Genomic DNA, 22,604 nt, shown 5'->3' with positions numbered 1-22,604 from the left:
GCAATAGTCAGTAAGACAGAAGAAGAATCAAGACAGCAATGTCCTAAAACCTAAGAGAATGGAATGCAGCTGATTACCAAGTAAAATCTGTCAAATGCAGCTGATTATCAAGTAAAATCAGAACTGAGAAATATCCACTAGATTTAGAATTATGGCAGTCGTTGGTGATTCTGAAAAAAGTAGTTATAGTGAAGTGGTTGAGACAAAAGTCTGGTAGAATTAGGTTCAAAAGAAAATAGAAATATAGAAATTGGAACGTCAATGTAGTTCATTAATTTGACTAATTTGGGTGTAAAAAAAACAGAGAAGTAGTAGTAGCTGGAAAGCATGCAGGCTTGAGGGAGAGTTTTGGATTTTTGTTTTGTTTTGTGTTTTGGTTGTTGTTTTTAAGAAGTGAAATACAACTCTTTGTATGCTGATGGAGGCCATCCAGTAGATGTGAGGAAATAGTGATGCCACAGGGAAGCAGGTTATGATTGGAGCAATGAGCATCAGTGAGCAAAAGAAGGTGTGATTTTGTACCTGGGAGGAGGAGCTGGACTTAGATGGTACTGCAGACTATATGCATCCATAACATCAGAAATGAAGGCAGAATGTCTGGGTGCAGATATAGTTGGGTGAGAAACATTGATAGTGGAAGAATGTACGAGATATCTTCTGAGTGTTTCTGTGTTCCCAGTATAGTACCAAACAAGGCACAGTTGAGAATGAAGGGGAGGAGGCATGTTATGAGACAAGATGGTGTAAAAGAGGCTTCTCAAACTTTAAGGTACATACAAATCAGCCAGGATTCTTATTTAAAATGCAGATCCTGATTAGGTTAAATCTAGGAGGCAGCCTGAGATTCGGAATTTCTAGTAAGATCTCATGCGGTGTAGATGCTGTTAGTCCACGTACCACACTCTGAGTCGCAGGGCTCTGGGAGAGGGTTTCTTAATCTTGGCACTCTTGACATTTTGGATTTATTATTGGGAGCTGCCCTGTACTTTATAAAATATTTAGTAGCATCCCTGGCCTTTACTCACTGTATGGTGATAGCACCCCCTTCTCCAGTTGTGACAATTCAAAATATCTCAGACATTGCCAAATAGCCCCTGGGGGGAGAAACGTCAACCTTGGTAAAAACCACTATCAAGGGCTTGCTTAATGCTTATGGATTTCTATCCCGGATATTTTCTCCAGTTATATTTAACTATATAGGTGCAGTCATGGAGCAGGTAGAAAGTAGGGTTTGACCAGGACTGTGTGTTCTTCAGTCAGGAACTATGGTAAAGAGGAAATACAGAACACGAGGGGGTGAGGGATACTGAGATGATGAGATAATTTGAATATAAACCCCAGTGGGATCAAAAAACTGTTGGAGTTGAGGCACTAAACGGAGAGAGCTGGAAAGATGGGGAACAGCAGCCGAAGACGAATAATGCAAATGAAAATTATGGAGTAGATGCAATTATTGGTCATGAAAAATCAGGGCGTGACCATGATGAACAAGCTATGCTGAAAGACATGACTGCTGGAGAAGAAGTCAAAGAGCTAAGAGGCAAGACTTCAGAAACTATTGCCTATGTGAATATTGAAATCTCCAAAACTTTTGTCAGGGGGAGCATTAAAGAGAATGAAAAGGAGGGAGTTAAAATCTTTAAGGAACAGATGAGAATGTTCTGGGAGTCTATTGACCACAGCAGTTGGGGAGGGGGTGCGATAAGTGATACAGTGCGATGTGGTCTGGAGGCAGCACCATGGAGCAAAGGGGACCCACCACCACCACCACCACCTCCAGGCCGGAACGAGAAGCAGAATGCTCCCAGGAGTGTCAGATTTCAATGAGAAGAGGAGGTTGAAGAAACCTTGGTGGACAGAAGGGGGGTTGGTATTTAAGGCAGATTGTGAGCTTCAGAAAGCACCAAGGACAGATTTTGGATGTTGAGAAATGATGGGAAGTGGGGCCAGATATGGAGATATGTGAGGATAAGAGTCCATGGGAAAGGCAGTAGCCTGGGAGTCAAGGTTCTTATCATGCTTGACGTAAGCAGGGATAAATGAGGTGACCATGCAAATTACCATTCAAACTGACTTTGAATGGATGTGCCAATATTAGGGGCCAATACTAGGGGCCAGGATATATCACTCTCTTTTGGATTAAATGTTATGACAGGATTGATTCTGATGGTCTCTTTGTCTGATTGTGATGGTGAGGATGTGAGCATTGGGAATTGGGAATGGGGGTGATTCAAGAGCACAGAGTTCTCTGCAAACCTAAATTTATTTCTGCCAGTGCAGAAGGAGGCTGGAAGGGGGCCCATGTGTTGCGATGGCCCCAGAGCTCCAAGCTGCCTGTTAAACCCACAAATTAGAAATGCCAGTAAAAGAGACTCAATTTTTTTTTACTGTTAACTGCTTTCCATGTAAAATTACCCAATGACAATAAAAGTATTTTCAGCAAAATATTTAAAATGCTCATGAGTCACCCCAGTAACAGCCAGAGCCCAGCGAAAGCCTGAATTCTGAGTGCCTTTCAAAGGGGAAACAAACAATGAGGCCCTCTAGTGGCCAGAATGTTTTCAGGTGGTCAGTTACAGCATCACAAAATGAACTGGAAAGAAATAGGAGCCATCACCTGGTCCAGATGCTTGCCTCTCTTTAAGTAAATATGTGTACAAGGGTTAGGAATACACATTCCATAGGTGCCTAATAAAGTATGGAATTAATTTTAAGCCTAGAGGATGAATCTTATCCAAGAGGTGCTCTTGCTCTGGAAACTGCCTGTGGAGACCATTGCCCCCCAATACGACCACTATCTACCCGCAACATCTCCCCAGACCTGAGTACTGAGTTAATAGAGGAATATCTGGGAGTCAGGCCATTTAAAACCTTGTAAGCTAGATTCAAGATCTTGTCATCATCCAAGGGAAAAGAAAGCCGTGGACATATTTCATGCTAAGAGATATTGGGGGTGAGGGCAGGGTCATGTTCACAAGTGCATTTTTGGAAAGATTGCTCCAGCTACTGGAGAACAGTCTGTGGGAGCGGCTAGATTCAGAGAGTCAGTTACGTGGTAAGTATAGCAGTGAACGTGATAGGTGGCGGGGAGGGGAGGGGGGTAGGATAATCTAAGGTAGTAGAGGTGGTAGATGAAAAAAGGAAGCACATTTGAGTTTTATTAAGAAGCAGACTCAGCAGGACTTGGAGGATGAAGGATGAAGAATAAAAGAGTGACTGGTGTTGAGGATGACAATAGATTTGAAATGCACAATGTCCACAGAGATGGGAAACACCAAAAGAACATAGGCTTAAAGAAGGGTGGGAAGCAGAGCATGGGTCTGGGACGTTGTTTTGACTCATACATACTATTAGAGATACTGAGTAGGCAACAGACTAGACTGATCAGCACAGAAGAGAGGCCTGAACCAGAGGCAACATATAATGAGTCATATGCATATGACTCTATCCTTTTAATCTTCCCATGAGTAATATTTATCTACTGTCTGCTTACTTACTGCATAGTTAGATGATTAGTTTGATTTTGCTTGATTTCATCTGCCTAGAATAGAAGCCTCTTTCTAGCTGCACCCTTATCCCATTTTGAGAACTGTATTGAGACTTCCACTCTGGAGACCAAGGGCTTGACCCAAGTTCTATCAGTTCAACATTGCTATCAAAGGGACTATGACTTAGGCTCAGCCAGTGGGATGCTCTCCGCCAGAGCTCACCTACAACCCAAGGCTGTGAAGCCAGGAAGGTAAGTCATCAGCCCAGAAGTAGCCCAAGTAGCCTTGAGTCCTGCCTCTTTCTACTTCACAGCCTTTGCTGGAGTTCCTGATGCCCTTGACTTCTGTCGATTCGCCCAACCTCCTATTGCATCTGTGAGCCTCCCATATCTTCACGTACTTGTTAGTTAGTTAGTTAGTTAGTTAGTTAGTTAGTTAGTTAGTTTGTTTTTACTTAAATTGAGCAGTCTGTTTCTTAACATTAAGAACGCTGACTGATAGCTCTCCTTTTCACTTTCTATTTATACTTATTTCTTTCTCTTTCTCTAATTTTCTTAAATTTTCCATTTTTCTATCCCAACCTCTTTTTCTTACTGGCTTTCTCCCTACCACCACCATCCTTTCTACAGTCCATTTTCCTCTTTACTTCTCCCTCTGTCAACCTCTGCTACTCTTCAGTGTCTGGGCAGAATAGCAAACTCAGGGGGCGAGGCTAGAAGTACAATGAATTCACCAACACATATTCAAGAGTTTAACACTTCTGACAAGTTGAAAGGAAACACTGAAACTTATAGGATGAAATTGAATTGAGAGAGATGTAAATTTGTGAGCTTAGTTTCTAAACTGAAGTCTGGAAAATGAGCAAGCAATGGTTTAATAGAAAATTCTGTTGGGAAAAAAAAAAAACACTTGAGATTGCCAGATAAAATACATGGCACATGGTTAAACTAAATAATTATTCACTGTTTATCCGGAATTTAAATTTAACAGGCTGTTCTATGTTTTATTAGTAACTCTGGCACCCTTAGTCTTGAGGTTCTAGTTGGTTGAAAGCTCAACATAAGCCTTCAGAGATGGGAGCCTTGAAAACAAGCAAATCAGTTTTGCAGTCTGTGATTGGATGGATAACTAGATGAAAGGAAAAAATGTCAGGGTTCACTGCGCTCAGTACAGCAGGTACTGATCACTGCGTGCCTTTCCTGGCCCTGCTCTTGCAGAGATGCTGTGAACAAGAACACTCTCTGCAGTGGGCAATGAAATGGAAATCACATCCAAGAAAGAACAGCTGGAGGAACCTGCGAAGGGGGATCAAAGTGGATCATGCTGTCAAGACACCCACGAAGACTCCAGTTGCTGTCTTCTCTTCTAAACTGAAGGTCCTCCAGCCTTCAATTCCATGAGCAGTCCAATGTCTAACAAAGAAGTCTCCTCTCTTCTTAGGTTCTCCAGCATCAACTTCTGTTACTTGCAACTAAGTATCTCAAGTGATACATTGGTTTTACTACTATCTAAAGGGATCTTTTGTAGAACAGAGTTGAGTCAAGTTAAGAGAGCAAAGCTAGAACCTGAGGGTGAAATCAGATAAGTCAATATCAAAAAGAACTTTTTAATTATCTGAACAACTCCAAATTATAAAGTCCTGTGGGTAGGGGAGAGTTCATTATTTAAAGAGGTTCAAGAAGAGGCAGGACAACTGTTGGGGACCGCTCTGCCTGATTTCAGGAATTATAACTACCCACCATGGCTAACAATGAGCGACCTCCAGAATACGAGCCACAGGAGACAAGGCTTGTCTCTGGTAGGAAATGCTACCTCAGTTTTTTTCCCTGCCCCCAAAACATGGTCAGAAGTCAATGACAGTAAGACTCACAGAGAGATGGGCAACCTAAGCCAGACTCGATGACTTGGGAGGCCATCATGGAAGTACTCGGGGGCTGCAACAAAGAGCAAGCAATGGACCCTTGGTCCCTGGCTAAGTGACGTAGCTCAAGTCCCCATGTCCTCTGGGAGAAGCGCTTCCTGGCTCTAATCCATTTAATCCTAAAACCCTGATGGGGAGGGGTGCAGCTCTTTGCCTTGCTAGAGCAGATCCAGGGAAATCTGGCATAGGAAAGAATTCCTAAAAGTCCTGTGAAGCCTACTTTGCTAAGAGCACTTTCATTCATATGATAAGGGTTTGAGCAGGAAATGAGTATGTCTCCCAAAGTTTCTGCAAAACCCCCTTCCTGACAGACTCTGACTCAGACTAAGCCCTCAGATTTCTTTGAAATGTTATCTACTGTTTGATCCCTGCCGCCCTGTATTCCTGTGTATTACAACCCAATAAAAGCCCCTTGAGGAAGGGGCTCCTAGCCTTTTTCCTCTGAGAAACTGGCCACCTCTCCTCCCCAAGAAAATCATGTCTTGGTAATTTTTACTTTCATCCCTGGCAGACAGGGGGGCTTATGGGCAAAGTCGCCCCCACAGACAACCAAAAAATAGGGATGAGATTCCTAGCCTTTCTGGGAAAACACACTGGATCAGATGGCATGATGGCATGTTTTATTTTGTTTCATTTTGCATTAGAGAACTTTGTTTAGATAAAATCTTAAATAACAATTAAATCAAAATATCCCAAAGCCGACAGACTCTGGTAGTTAGAGATAGGGGCTGAGGTCACCCTATTCATCCTTCCCCTAAACTTACAGGTCTTTCAGAATGGGACTTGTGAAACCATAGTTTAAAAATCATTGGAATAAAACAACTAATATTTATTGGGCACTTTCAAAGTCTCAGGCACTCTGCTCAGTACTTTTAATGTATTAGCTTATGCAACCTTCCCCAAACCATATCAAGTGCTATTGTTAGCCCCATTTTACAGGTGAAGGAACGGAATCACAGAGAAGGTAATTAACTTACTCAGTGTCACACAGCTGGAAGATCGAGACCTAATGCTCAAATGTAAGTTGTCTGACTACTGAGGCTGCACTCCGAGCTACCAGGCTATTTTGCTTCTCAGGTTTTACGATTGAATGAAGTTTGATTGTCAGTGCTTATCATTCCTACTGAGCTCTATGTTCCTTTCATTCATTTATCATCAGATTAGTTTAAGCTCTACTAGGCTTTCCTAAAATAGCATTCAAAGAAATTTAATTTGTTTCTCAAGGCCCTCAGTTCACAGCTTTTCCTTTAAATGGTGTTGCTTAGTTAGTATATATTTTTTAACAATTTCACATTTCTTTCTAAACTAGTTGCTTTAAGGTGTCAGTTCTTAGGGTTGGCATTGAGACTCTGTTACCTACCAGGGGTCAGCATTCATTCCACCAGTTGGGGTATTTTCTGTGCCTCTGTTATCTTTTCACAGGAAAACAAAGTGGGAGAAAGAGCCTCAGTTTGTTCGCCAGGCTTGGTCTGACCAAGTGAAGACGGAGGTTTCTCTGACGCTCACAGCCCAGAGCCAAGGGCAGCAGTGGGAAAAGGGCAGGCCTAGCCTCTGCCCAGGTGTTTGCTCGGGCCCCTCCCCCCTCCAGCCACAGAGGCGCAGGCAGCGAAGGCAGGAGGCAGCTGGGGCAGCCTGACCTAATGAAACGCCGACCCGACTGGTCCTAGGAGAGCTGCCAGCTGCAGCTCAAGAGGTCAGCGGCCAGTGTGAGTGCCGTGGCTGTCCCCCCATCTCCCAGGCTCAGGGTGACCCATGGCTCTTCCATGGTGTCAGCCACATCCTACCATTCTTTGTCCCTGCGTGAGAAAGCAGATTCCTAAAGGACATTAGGACCTGGCTCAAATTTGGGGGCCGAGGCTCAGAAGAAGGGGTACAGAGCAGCAGCCTCCCCTTCCTGGTGCATCTGGGACCCCTTGCCACAGGTGGGCCCTCTGCTGCGCTGGGAATCCGCAAGTTTCATCCTGTTACTGCCACTAACAGGCTGTCGGGCTCAGTTTGTCTTCGGGAGGCGCTCTCAGATACTGCTTGTCTAACGTCACCTGTGACCAACCCCCTGAGGCACAAACCATTACTTCATATTTTATAAAGGACGATGTAAATTTAGCACTCCATAAATATGAAATGGTGAATAGCAAATTTCCCCCATGCCGAAGCCATTTCATTTTCTTCAGCAAAACGGTTCCTTTTATTTCCATGCAGAAAGCCCAACAAGGGAAATTTCTTCATTGCTCAGACAGCTACAAAGTGTGATCACATTTTTTTCCCACAGCTAATGTGCTCTTATGTATAAAATTTAAATTTGAAAGTCTGAGCAGATGGCCTATAAAGTTCTTGTTTTCCCTCTGAATTTAATTTCTTCCTGCTTATAGTGGGATTCTTAAAAATCATTTGAAGGGCACAATACGAAGGTTCTATAAATTGTAATAATCGTTATCCTGATGATTGTTCTTTCCCGACGGCATCCCAGAGGGAAGATTGGACACTTGACTTTGGGTCTAGAGTCTCACCTGCCCTGTCGTGTTCACAGCATCAGTCAGCACCAGATTTGCCTGCTGACGGCGGGGCGGGGCGTCACTCTCACTTCAACAGTGCGGAAGAAACATTCCGACTGTAATGCCTCAGGTCACCTTAGGAAACAAAAGGTCAGGGAGTGCGATGACCTGAGTAAATTAGCTGCATGCAAGAACACAGACAAAATGTTTAGGCTCTTTTAAAAAATATTATTTTCGAGTGCTTTAAGGGCCATTTCATTTCACTCAGAGCCATTGATGAGCTAATTATCTTTTTACTAAAGGAGGCCCATGAGACTTAGCAATACTTAGTTGATCGTCAATTTGGATGATTGCATTAGGCTGTTTTTCAAACTCCCCCATAATTCTTCCTCACCTTCGCCAGCACTTCCCGATATTGAAAGAATCGGGATTGACTCTAGGTGGTTTCTGGCTTATACACGGAAAGCATCTCTGGTAAGACATGCTTTACCCACCATGCATACGGTGGGTTTCTGTAACCTTTTCTTTTTGTCATTTACTACATTTAAAGGTACCTATTTATAGGAAGGGTAAATACATTAATGAATTATAGGGATTGACTTGACTCTTGTTTCCCAACATTAGTTTGTAAGTTGAATCCATTGCCATTAGTCTGCCCTTAAAATTGGCACAGATCAGGGGTAAACAGGGTACAAATGAAGCTGACATGTGTGAAACAAAGCACATTCTATCTGTCTACCGTGAAAAATACATCTTGTCAGAGAGTCCTACCTGAGTCTAAAAAATTGAAAGCCAAGTTCAAATTTTGTTCCCTTGGTTCATCATGTACTGCACCTGAACATGGCAGCACAGGGAGCATCAGCACCAGCCTGCTATGCACACGCCTGCACATCCCACCGCCAACTCCACGCTGCACGGCAAGGGGCACGGTGCACTCACAGAACACACACTTCCTAGCTCACATTTCCAACTTCCAGCTCTACGTTTTCCAACCCTCCCTGCAAACAGCTGCCCCTTGGTCACCCACCAGGCCGAAGGATGCAAACACTAATAATATAGCCTCCCCCTGAGGGAATGGGGAGGAGGCTCTTCCCTTGAAAGAGGCCCATGTAGTGTCTGTGAGTGGGCTCAAAACCACCAGGATAGGAAATCCCAGCGTCATAGATATGAAGACTATGGCCTAGTCCAGGGGTGTCAAACTCATTTTCCCCGGGGGCCACATCAGCCTCACAGTTGCCTTCAAAGGGCCAAAATAGTTTTAGGACTGTATAAGTGTAACTACTCCTTAACTGTTAAGGAGTTGAAATTACATTCAGCCCTTTGAAGGCAACCTCGAGGCTGATGTGGCCCCCGTTGGAAATGACTGACACCCCTGGTCTAGTACATACAGAAAAGGGTGGAGCCCAGGAAGAATTTTACCTGTCTATCGTGTCAAGTTCAGAGTCATCTATGGAAATAATAAAACCTTAAACTCTTTGACCCAATCATAAGACTATAGCCACAGGGGATCGAGAGCAGGGGATCCTCCAAGAGCAGGACTTCCTGTTCTCATAACATTGTGAACCAGACCAGCAGGACTTGTTTTACAAGCATTTCCTAGGCACTGAGAAGTAGCATTGGTAAACAGTCCCACTATGTGCTATAAGGAAGACAAACATCTGTGAGATTTGGTCTCTGTCCTCCCGGAGTTTACAGTCTAGTTGGGAAAATCACAAGCACAGAAATTGTGCTACAGAGATAAAAGCCCTGAGGGCCAAAGAAGGAGTAGAGGTCAAGTCAATGATTTGTTCTTCCCCAGAAGTTAGGGACTAAGAAGTAAACAAGTCTTCTTTACCCACTTAGAAGAAAATGTTCAGCTACCTTCCATCATGACACTCCTCAATAAAAGCTTACTAGTATCCTATGGAACACTCTGGAAAGAAACAGGTTAAGATCTTGGCTTCCATCCCTGAGCAAATCTAGTGCAGGCAGGATTAGAAGTAGAAAGATCTAGCTCCCAGTTCGGCACATTGTGTGCCAACCCATCTGCCCACATCAATGTCTATTTAAAAATGAGACCAATCAGACGTGCCCCCATCTTCACCTGTCCTGATTGCCCATAGGCAGGGAGGCACCAAAAGCCCACAGGTTGGTCTGGAAGATTGAGCCTCTGTGCAATTTCCAGTCCCATGTCTGCTCAGAGGCACACAGCCAACAGAGCCATCAGTCTGGCAGTTCTTTAACACTGACCCAGTGTATATCTGCTGGGCCATTTGCGCCATCTGCCATGCAAATGTCAGTTAGGGAACTAGTGCAGAGTCGTGGGACTACCGGGGTTAAACTGCCGTTTAGCAGGAATGCACTGGTCCCAGCAGCAACTGCCCGCAGGAGAACAAAGAGTCAGGGACAGCCGAGGGTGATAAAGAGAGAACAGCGGTGTCACACACAACCCAAGGCTCCCAGTCTTGCTTTCTCTTCACTCTGGGCTTATTTCATTATGGCACCTTCAGAATCCTGGGCCTTCCTTACTGACAAAGACGCTCTGCAGGATTCCATGGAATTAAAATGCTTGTGTTGCAACTACATGTGTGTGTGTGATATATGAATATTTAGTACGTATTGTCATATTGATAACGTATACATATATTTTATTATGTATCAATATTATATAAAATTTATAAATACATTTCATATATAAACATAAAACTTTATCTATACATGTCTATATATAAAGTTACATAGACATGTATAGATAACATTTTAAGGGAAAAACAGCAGCCATAGTTTCTCCTTAATATCACTCTCCACCCCTCAGAACCTTGTCTTCTAGACCTGACCCGTATTTTAGCAATACTTGTAACCATTGATGGAGCCCTTACTGTAGCATTCTTCATACTGCGTTAGCTGCCTATTATTTATTTCTCTAATGCTTACATCAATACTAAGAGGTTGATGTTTCTTCTAATTTTATTTACATGTAACAAACAAGGTGCAGAAAAGTTTTTTTTTAAGTCCAAGGACGCACAGCTTGAAAATCAAAGACCCAGACTTCAAATCGTTTCATTTCCAATACCCACATCCCTTGTGTGATAGCTGATCCTGTGTGTACACACATGGTATATACACGGTTAAAATTAAAGACAATTCTGTCCTATGTTGTGTTCAGCTTTGGTCGGTTAGCAGACATTGTAAGTATTTCCATGTTTTACAGCAGCTACCATGTTTATCACTTTTAACAGCTAGATAATAATCCACCTAATGATTTATGTTAATTTATTAAACAGTGTATATAAATTTCTCTATATGGTTTTGTCTCTCTGAGTCTCTGTCTCACTCTCTCTCTTCTTCATTCTTTCTCTTTCATGGTTAATACCACAATAAACATGTTGGTACACACAGCATTTTCTTCCGTTATATTATTTCCTTGGGGCAAATTTCCAAAAGTAGATTGCTAGATTGAACAGTATGATGATTTTTATGACACTTGGTACGTACTATCGTTTTGATTTTCAAAACTATTGCATTAGAAGTGTTTCAGCTTACAACAACCACACCAGCACTAAATGTCTCATCCAACTCACTTGCTAATTTAAATTTTAAATGGCACCTCAAGCTCGCTTTGGTTTGCATGTTTTATTCCAAAGTGGTAATGGACACTTCCCCCACCTCCTTGTTCATGGCCCTCACGCTGTCTCGCAGAGCTGTTCTCTCTCCAGAGCCCACCTGTCTCAAGGTGCTTTGTACAAACAAGTGCTCACTCTTTAGTGGAAGGACTATTACCCCCTTGCCTTGTTTTCTTTTTTCCTGAGCAAATGTCTGAAGAAAAAATGCTAACTTGACATATAAAATGCCAGTGACAAAGCCCTCTCTAGAACAATGTGTAAAACTGAAATAATCAAGAGATAAGGGTATGAGTGCATTATTTGGAAATATGTAGGTAAATATCAGAAGAAACAGCTGTAAGGGCTTTCAAGAGGTGGCCACTGGGGAGTGAGGGGTGGAGACAGCAGAGGGGACTGCTCTTTGTCATAGTTCTGCATAACTATTTGGCCCTTTATGTGGCAATCACAACTCATGAAATTATTACAATTAAATTTATAAATTCTCCTCAGCGAATGAATTGGAGGCTCACATAATGCTCTGTGCCCTGCTTTAGAAAATCTTCCAATTAAGCTTTCTTCTCTGAAAAATTAACTTGTTTTACATCTCCTTCCCATTGCTCACAGTCACAGAATGCTAAAAGGAAGGGACAAAATCCAGCCAGACTGTGTCCAAGGTCGCTATCAGAGTCACGTCTTTCCAAATTCCAGACTCTCATTATTTCCCTCTGTTAATGTACTTTGTATAGACTTAATTAGAGCTCCTACATTGCAGTGGAGATCCATAACAGGAGGGGTCCTCTCTCCAGAGGAAAACTGGTGCTCATTAACAAAAGAGAAATGGATCTTCAAATTAATTGTGTCTTGGGAACCTAGGATTCAAATACATGTGAGCAGTGGTCTGTCACCCTACTCTCTTAAAGGAGCAAATCAAAATTACCTCAGATGAACCACGTCCCCTAAACCCAGGCTGATTCCTAAACCCCAGTCCACCTGAATGGAATCCTTGCTCTGTCACTTGTCAGGCATAGGATCTTGGGCAAGTTATTTCCCTTTCTCTGTCTCAGTTTTCTCATCTGTATAATGGACATAATGATTATATCTGCCTCATGGTTTTGGTGAGCATTTCATGAGTAAATATACTTAAAGTTATTAAAACAATGCCTGTCACAACACAAGAACTCAGTGCTTTTCAAATTGCATTATCTTTGTTATTATTCTCATTTGACAGTTTATCCTAGTGTGTAGGAAATTTTGTCCATGACCATGCAGTGTGGAGTAATTGTGCATAAAGATTTTGCATTGAATTAAAAAACAGACATATTTAGATAGTAACTTTGAGTCTGCTACCTATCATCTGTGCAACTCTGTGCAAGACATTATTTTCCTCATTATATATTGGGTCCTGATACCTAGTTCATGGGATTTCCTGGAGAGATCAAAGAGGACAATGTATCTGAAATCTATTCTCATTTTTGCCAGGATATGTTGCTCAAAGGGACAAAGAGAGCAGAAATGCAAGAAGAATTATAGCAGCTACCTACTAAGATGCTTGGGGCTGAACCAGCTTCTCTAGCCTTAATGGCACCAATAGCAGGTGATTGGTGGGAGAGCAGAGGAAGCTGAGAGGGCTATTGACTACCTGTTCATTACTTAACGCACAATTATTGTTGAGCTAGGTTCTGTGCTAGGAGATAAATCAGGTCACTGCCCTCAATGAGCTCAGTGCAGAGCAGGAAACAGAGGCGAACATCACTAGAATACTGTGTTCTAAGTGCGAGAATGGAGCTACACCCATGGCTGCATACAGGAGAGGTGCCTAAGACGTGGGGAAGCTGCTTGGAAGTGTATTAGTAAACTATTGCTGTGTAAAAAATTACTCCAACATTCAGAGGCTTAAAGCAGCATGCATAGATTATCGCGTCATGTCAGTGGGTCAGGAATCTGGGCCTGACTTCGCTGGGTCCTCTGTTTCATTGTTTCCTGCAGTGGTGCAGTCTACATGCCAGCCCAGGTACACAGTCTCATCTGAAAGCTCTACTGAGGGAGGCTTCACTTCCAAGCTTCCTGGTGTTGGCAGAATTCATTTCTGTGTGTGCTGTTGGACTGGGGTATCTGTTCTCCACTCTTGGCTGAAGGCTGCCTGGGTTCCTTGCCAGGTGGACCTCTCCAAGACAGCAGCTGGCTTCATCAAAACACGTGACCAAGAAGGCAAAAGAGAGGCTGCTTGCAAGATGAGTATTGTGGTTGTTTGTAACCTTACCACAAAAGTGACATCCCATTGCTTTCACCATATCAGTAATCCTATTACTATTGTCACTGCTTGGTAAATCAGTAGGTCCAGCCCACTGTCACGGGGAGGGAATTACACAATGGCATGAATTCTAGGAGGCACAGGTCACGAGATCTTGTCTCAGAAGTCAGCCTGACCCTAGAGGACTACTGAGCTGCTTCTCGAGCAGGAGGTGATAGCTGGCTACATGGGAGAAAGTAGAAAGTAGAGAGTCATGAAGGAGACAGACAAGCAAAAACCAAAGAAGAAAACAAAGAAGAAAGATAGATTATCTTATTTCTTAAGATGTTATATTGTAGGCAAATAATGGGAAAAAAAGGTGTGCTTCAAATAATGGAAGGAAATGCAACCATCGATACAGATAAGGGAAGAGTAGGGGTAAATTGTGAAGGGAGAAATAAAGGCTTACTCTTGCCCGTGGAGTGGTTTGAAAGCCACTGCTGATGCGGGTTATTTTGCTAAATTTATTTTGAATTGGTGAGTGGCTAAGAGGTCAGAGTGACAGAGGTAGGTATGTGGGGAAGGCTGAAGCAGGGGCGGCAGTCACAGTCTGTTCCCTGGCGTTCTATTTTTAATTTATTTATTCAATAAATAGACTTCTTCTTCCAACTACACTCTGTGATGGCCGTGTAATTAATTACTCTGTGTTTGGTGTGATACTTTCCATTATCTTTGTAGTTTTTAGTGTACTGCATGTTCTCATGATTTTGTTGTTTTCTAGGTGTGCTTGTAAAGAACATGATTGTAAAACAATCACTGCCATTACATTGAACATTTCAGCCTAGAATTTGGCATTCTTACTGGTCCCCATTATTCCGGCAAAGATTTAGGTTATAATGAGGAAGAAAAATGAGTGTCCTTAACTGAGCTTTAGGGTTCAATGTGGTCACCACGCTCCGTGTGCCTCAATGCCTATAGCTATGAAATGGGAATAACAGGCCCTACCAACCCCATCTGAGTCGATGTCAGCATTAAAGGAGATGTTGTAGTAAATACACTTTTAAAAATTATGAATTATACACATAATATACAAGGGAATGATTCAGTCCACAAATGGGTCTTGGGTGTATTGCACAAGACACAGTGGAAGCATCTAGAATAGAAGTTGGTCGTTTTGAGAGTCTCAATGGTACTGGGAGAGAAAGACATTTCAACACATCCTTAGGATACAGTTTTCTAAATGTGATAATGGAGACTTAAACGAAGGTCAGTAGGCTATTGACAAATTTATCCCGTCGTATTTTAAATATTTATCCTGTTTTTGTGAAGTCATACATCAACACAACAAATATTACTGAGCATCTGTTTTGTGTGGGGTGCGGTGGGGTTGGATGTGACACAGTGTGGCAGTTAAGTGCATGGATTTTGGGGGGAGTCTGCCTGAGTTCAAGTCCTGACTCTGAGGCTTACAAACTATGTGAACTTGGGCAAGTTACCTTACCATGATGTAGCTCACTTGCCTCTTTTGTGATATATCTGTACTAGTATTGATCTCATATAGGTATTGTGAGGATTAAAAAAGTTAGTATAAGCAAAGTTCTTAGAACAGTGCCTGGCATATAGTAAACACAGTACAAGCATTTGTTTCTATAACAATGAGCAAAGCATTGCGCCGTTCCCAAAGGATGCAACAAAGAACCAGAATAGCATCTTGCCTTCCAGTAACTTGGAAATTCCTGAATGAGTCTGCCAATTCATTATACATCAAATCATCTAGAACAGGAACCTGGAAGTTACCCAAAATGCATTCCTCTTCCTCAATTCTACCATTATATTCCCAGCCCTCACAATTAGTCACTGAGTCAGACCATGTACCTTTTCCAAAGATCTCATGTCTGCTCCCTTTCCCCAACCTTACATCCCTGTATTCCAGTCACTTGTCTTCCCTCAACTGCACAGTGTCTTTCTGCCCCAGTTGTTGACAGTGTGTCAGTCTGAGCATCCACATCTGACTCACACCCCTAACAGTGTTTCTTCACTACACACTGGAACAAACTCAAATTCCTTAATAAGACCTTTCACTGCCTTCTGCTTGAACACCTCAATACTTGCCTAGAAGCAGTGTTTCACAGTGGTTAAGGACACAGACTTAGGAGACAGATGATAAGAATCCAGCTCTACCATTCACAAACTACAGTCTTGCTCAAGTTACTTCATCAATAAATGGTGATAGTATCCACCTCATGGGAATTTTGTGAGGATTAAATGATATAACATCTAAAAAGTACTCTCCCATGGAGTAAACATTATATAAATGTTAATTAGTATTATTACCTGCCCAGTCTTATCCTCAGTCCCTCTTCCTTACCTCCTCCATCCCATCACAGCCATATAAAACCCTTGTTCAGTTCCTGTTCTCTTATCTATCTGTTCCTCCCACTCCTCTCACTTTCCCAGGTGGAGGACAGACCCTAAGGTTACCCCAAATAAGTCCTTCCTTCTCATGTTCATGCCTCTGTGTAACTCCCCCCCCGCTTAGGTACAGGTAAGACCAGTGATTTGCTTCTAACTAATAGAATATATCCAAGGTGATGGGATGCCCTTCTATGATTTTGCTAAATTGTATAAGACTCTGTCTGCCCAGACTAGATTACAGACTTTCATTACTGGCATAATGAATTAAGAGGCCATGTTAGAGAAGACCACATGGCAAGAAACTGTGGGCAGCCTCTAGGAGCTTTGGATGGCCCTAAGACCTGGAGAGGGCCTTCAGTCATACAACCATCAGAAAATGCAGCCCACCTGACATGTTGACCTTGAGCAGAGAACTCAGATAGCCCATGCCTAGACACCTGGTCCACAGAAATTATGACATAGTAAATTTGTTGTTTTAAGGCACTAACTTGGGGGTATTTTGTTACCATAGAGATAGAAAACTAATGTACCCCCAATCCTGTTCCCTTGGTAAGCTATGGAAACTTCTGTTTAAGTGTTACCTCCTCTGGGAAGTCTACCTCGATGTGGCTGTGGACAGATGCCCCCCCACCCCAACACCTGTGTGGCACCTCATGCACCTCCATAACAGAATAGCTGCATTGCATTGTTATGTTAATTAAGCTCTAAGCCCATAAGGAAAAGGGCTGTATTTTATTCATCTTTGAATACTTAATTTCTGAAATATGATGTCAATTTTGTAGGAGAGAGGAAGAGAATGAAAAAGAAGAGAACAAAAAGAAAAGAGAGAGAAAATAGAAGGCAACTAAATGCTCCATAAACATCTGCTGATAAGTGAATGAGTAAACAGTATTTTGATTATTTTCTTCTCTGGTCTATTGAATTCTACAGAGATGCTTTCATTTCACTCTGATAGGCATCTCAGATATTGAGGTTATCATCATAATGGGAGATTGAATTATCACTAACTTTGATTGCAAGCAAAAAATTAAAATAGCATTGAGAAAGGATGCTATACAAAGAAAAATAGTTTTATTTACTTTTATTGTTAAAAGAAAACTCTGGCAGAATAAGGTTATTAGCTTTAGAAGGGATGGGAATAATTTTTTTCAGTTTACCAAATAATGGAAATACATGCTGAAATAGAGCTATTTATAGGGAACATGGATAAAACTCAACCGACTTAGATAAGATGTCATTTCGACTTAGTCAACAGACATGTACAATAGAGATTCTCAATTTCTCAAACTGTTGTAAAAAATAAAATTTTAAAGTATTTAAATTTATTTGAAGGAAAAGTAAAATCGTTACATTTCTGTTTCTTCTTTTGCAGGATCCCTTGTTACTTGGGAGTACACAGCAAAGGCCATCAGAGAGCTCGTTGATGGCTTATCCTAATGGTGCAAACTTATTGTTTACTGTGTGTGTTATGTTGCCTCTGAGACGAACAAAAGCAGAAGAGGCTCTCTGTAAGTAAAAAGGATTAAACCTAGCCAATGTACCACTGAACCCCAGGTAAAGTCTGAATTTTTCCTGGTGTCTGCTTTCTGCAAATCAGGGCCACCGCAGGCAGGCAAATAAAGAACAGTCCAGCTGCTGAGAAGGAATGATGGATGGGCAGACGGATGGGCACCTGCTGCCAACATTCTGTGACAGCCGCTGCCCTACAGTGTCAGGTTAGCTGCTGAGAGGAATCAGTTAAGTATTAACTTCGAATGGTAATGGCTCTTTCACATTGCATGCACGTCCAGTAACTTTTCAGTTAACCCTTTGTGTTGCTTGAGGAGATACTCCAGATGTGAAACTGGGAAGGCCCAGTGCCTGGTACATAGTAGGAATACATCAATATTAGTAGAACATGAATCTGAACCACTGCTCTAAAATGATTCCCTGCCTTTGGAAACTGAATGCTTGCACCTAGAACTGGCATTACCTGTCCGTACAGTAATTTGAATGATATTTTGTTCTGCTGGGCCAAACACTGAAAGTTTAAAGATATGATCTGAGACCTGGTAGGGAACTTTTTATTTTAAACTGAGGCTGGCACAATGTGCATAAGGAAAAACGCTGGATTTTATCATGGTCTTGTGTATTCAGAAAAAGGCCAGTGTGTTGGGGGAAAGGCAACTAACTCAATTAGTTGGTTTTATCCAAGCAGCCTATGGACTGTTATGGACATTGTACAGCCTGGTCCCTCCCATCTTGGGCCACCAGAGTCTGCTACATCAAGACAAGGATTGTGTTAGTTTCCTATCACTGCTGTAGCAAATTGCCACAAATTTAGGGGCTCAAAATAGAACACATCTATTCTCATATAATCCTGGAGAAATCTTAAGAACTTCAAAATCACCCTCGCTACGCTAAATTCAACATATCTACTGGGCCGGTTCCTTCTAGAAGCTCAGCTTCTGAAGGCCAAGTGTATTCCTTGGCTTTTAGCCCCTGCTGCCCTCATCACACTGCCTTCTGCTCTAATGAGGACCTTTATGATGATTATGTCAGGCCCCACCAGATAATCCAGGGTTGTACCCCCTGAATCACACCTGCAAAGTCCCTTTAGTAGGGTAACATATTCCCAGGTTCTGGGGATTAGCACATGGACATTTGGGAGGACCATTGTCTAACCTACCACCAAGATGTAGCCACAAGCCTGACAGAATATTCAATTAAACGAGACAATGCAAACAGCATTCAAACCAATCCTTGGACTAACACATACCCTTCTGAGCATCAATAAAGCACGTCCCTTTGACTCTTTCAGTCAGCACTTCCCCAAACTTCCTTCCACGGCAGAGGGTAGCATGCTTGAACTTCTCATCAGTAAAGATTGCTCACTCTTCATCTCCACAATGTTCTGCAGCTGTGAGAACCGCTGCGTTTAGCCCTCTAGGGGTCCACAGAGTATGTTGGGATGAGTAATTTCCTAACTTTTTCTGTGAGGCTTCTCTCCTGGTCCCCTCTGTGGCCTCCTGGTGACCTGAATATGTGCATTTATTTCTGATTGTGCTCAACAGACTCGGAGGGAATTTACTCACCTTGGATCAGCATAAAAATGTCCCCACATCATGCTTTCTCTGGACTGGCTTCATTTCCTTTCGCAAGCTCAGCCAACGCAAAGTAAAATCAGCTCCTGGGTTTTTACTTCCTGTGACTTGTGCTCATCAGGCCTTATTGTTGTCAGTGGGTGGGTGAAAATTGAGAGCTAGGGGATACTTGACTGGGCTGAGCATGATTCATTCTCCCTGATTTATTTGGCTCCTGATGTCATCAAAGACTAGTGTTCTATTCTAGCCTATATTAAATACGGGCAGAGTTGCCAGCTGGGGAGCAGCTTGCCCTCTGCCTCTGCGAAAAAGCCAACTAAAGTTTGACTTGCCAATCTTGTGCCCCATCTCAGCATACACGGGCAGAGAGCTTTCTCTACTTAATTAGAATCCGTTTTAGTGGGCTTGCCAGGTCCCGGTAACTCAAAGGTACTCCTACAGAGCAGTTTTCTTTCTCTCTCCCTCTCCTTGTAGTTTGGCACTGCCTTGTCAACAGGTGTGACCAACAGTAAGAAAATACGCAGTGCCAGGGCTCCCGTTCTGGTCCACGATGGGAACCCACTACTGAAAAGATGGCACTCACAGCGTTAAGCAGGCTGCCAGGAAATCGTCCTTCCTTGGCACTGGTGCCCATGGTGAGCGTCTAGGCAACTTTTGATTGGGCACCGTGCCCTCCAAGCAGATGGGCATGAATGTAGGCAGGCAAGAGACCATTTATTTATATCAACTGTATTTGCTGAGGGCAGGGTTCCCAGCTGGGAACATCAAAACAGCTCTTTGTCCTGACCGTCTGTAGCTCTGATGGAGGTGATGCAGCCTTGCAAATTCAGCTGGATTAATTTTGAAAAATAAGAACAATGTTTCTATGGACACCAGGGGACATTTTTGGCTCCCTTCAATGGTTCAGAGCACAGAGCAGGCTGGGCCCAAGTCATTTTAACAAAATCTCCGGTCCCCTGTTTGGATTTGGTGGGAAAGAGCCAAGAAAGCTTTCCAAATCAGGCCAAATTTAGGTGAACAGAGTCAGCCCCGCATTAAAGCCAGCTTTGTCAGTCCTTTTACACACAATGACAGTGGTTTCCAAAGAAAATGAAGCTGAAGTCACCCAGGCTCGGGGGCTAGGAAAGGCATTCTGGTTGAGCTCACCATTGCTCACCGCTTTCCCAGGCGCACATGAACCTTCCTGCTGGCCCTCCTGTAAATGATTAATGGGATCAAAGTGTGAGCTGAAAGCACAAGGACAGACAGGAGGACTGACTTCCATGGGAGCTTCACTTGGATTTTAGGGTAAATAGATAAATTTCTTTTCAAAAAGAACTACCAACTGCATTTAGACATCTGAGCAATAGTAAAGGCCTCTGAAGAGTACAACTTTATTATTCGTATTAGTATTAACGGTCAAAATATATGGTTTATTTATAATGCATCTGGCATTGGTGTTAAGTACTTTATCTGCAACCTTTCAGTAAATTCTCACAATTGCCCTGTGGAGGTAGGTGCTATGGTTGGTATTATCACACAGATAAGCACCTGAAGCCTAGAGAGACTCGCCCAAAGTCACATAAGGGGACAAACCCAGGACTGCCTGACAATAGAGCACACAGTGTTGGAGGAGATCATGGGGAAGAAGTGACTGTTGGTTGACCTGCATGCTCAAGCAATTGGAGGCCCCTCATCACCCCTTATCCTTGGAAAGTACCCTCTGCCTACAGTGGGAACTATTGCAAGCACATAGCCCTGAGAGAGTATGGTGTTATTGAGACCATGTGGACTGAATATGTGGCTGAACCCAGTTAAGGCTTACATATAAACTTCTAAGGATCTGGTGATCCAATGGGCAGAGATCTATCCATCCTGTGGTTGCCTAAGATAATCCTAGTATATAAGTTTCCTAGCTTCATAAACCTGACACCGACCAATCTAGAGTGGTTTGCCCTTTCTTTGGTCTTTCCTTGCCCTCCATGTATACAGGGTGCCAGTTTTCAAACCAACATATAGCTATACCCTACTTTCTCTAGAAACACTGACAGCTGCCAATCTCTTTAGTAATTGGCTTGCCTTACTTGAAGATGTTTCTTACAATAGTGATTTAGGCCAATGCTTCTCAAACTTCAATGTACCTACCAATCACCTGGGAGATTTTGCTACTATGCATATTCTGATTCAGTAGGGCTGGTTCAGTAGAATCTGCCCGAATATACCTGATTCAGTTGATTTCTGCATTTCCAACAAGCCCATGAGGCTGGACCCAGCCACACTGAGTGCTAACCCAGGTCTCAATTTTGCTAACCCAGGTCTCAATTTTGGCCATACAACAAAATGCTCTGGGAAGTTTTAAAAAATACCAATGTCCACACCACACCCCTAGAGATTCTGATTTAATTGCCTGATGACCATTGGGTTAACAATTCTCTTACTTAGTAGCTCTTTGTCATTTATTTGAGACAGGAAGTCTGAAATTGAAAAGATGCCCATGTTCAACCTAAACCAAGACTATTCTATCCAGCAAGGCTATCATTTAGAATCAAAGGACAGATAAAAAGCTTCCCATACCAACAAGAAAAAAGAAGAACACTAAACAGACTCCGTTAAGGGGAAAATATCATAAATATAAATAAAATAGCTATAAGTACATATCTATCAATAATCACTCTAAATGAAAGTGGATTACCTCAAATATAACACTAATTCTAATCTTAAACCTAAACCTAACACTATAACAAAATCTCTCGTAACCCTAACTCTGATTTTCACCATAACCTAACCTCAATCCTAACCCTAAAATTAGCCCTAAACACAACATATACCTAACTATAACCCTCACCCTAAACCTAAGCCAAACACTATACCTACCCTCAAACCTAACCCTCTCCCTAACTCTGACTTATATCTAACATCACCATAACCCTTATTCTAGTTCTAACTGAAACCCTAAAAAATCTTCTATCACTGACCTTAACCCTAACCTTTTACTAGATAGATAGGTAGATAGATAGATAGATAGATACATACATACATAGATAGATAGATAGATGATAGATAGATAGATAGATAGATAGATAGATAGATAGATAGATAGATGATAGATAGATAGAGTGGGCCCTTGGTTGCATTTCTTACAGATGGGAAGTAAGACAACGCATGAAGACATGCTGTGAGAGTCCTCCCGCACCCTTGTCAGTTCCCTTTCCTGATACTGATTATGTATGGCAATCCTGGAGCCAGGTGATGGGATGAACCTGTTACTCCCACAGTGGTCTTTGATGTGAACAGCTGGTAGCAAGGGCAGACCCACATCAGCAGCACCCCTGTGGTCATTTGGAGCAGAGTGTGACAGAATGTATGTTGATGAAGGTGACAAGGAAATACAATCAGAAACATTCTCTTTCCATGA

The sequence above is a fragment of the Artibeus jamaicensis genome, unplaced genomic scaffold (genome assembly GCF_021234435.1).
Source record: "Artibeus jamaicensis isolate MK-2021 breed Jamaican fruit bat unplaced genomic scaffold, CSHL_Jam_final contig_233, whole genome shotgun sequence".
Lineage (NCBI taxonomy): Eukaryota > Metazoa > Chordata > Mammalia > Chiroptera > Phyllostomidae > Artibeus > Artibeus jamaicensis.
This window is presented reverse-complemented; position numbering follows the sequence as displayed.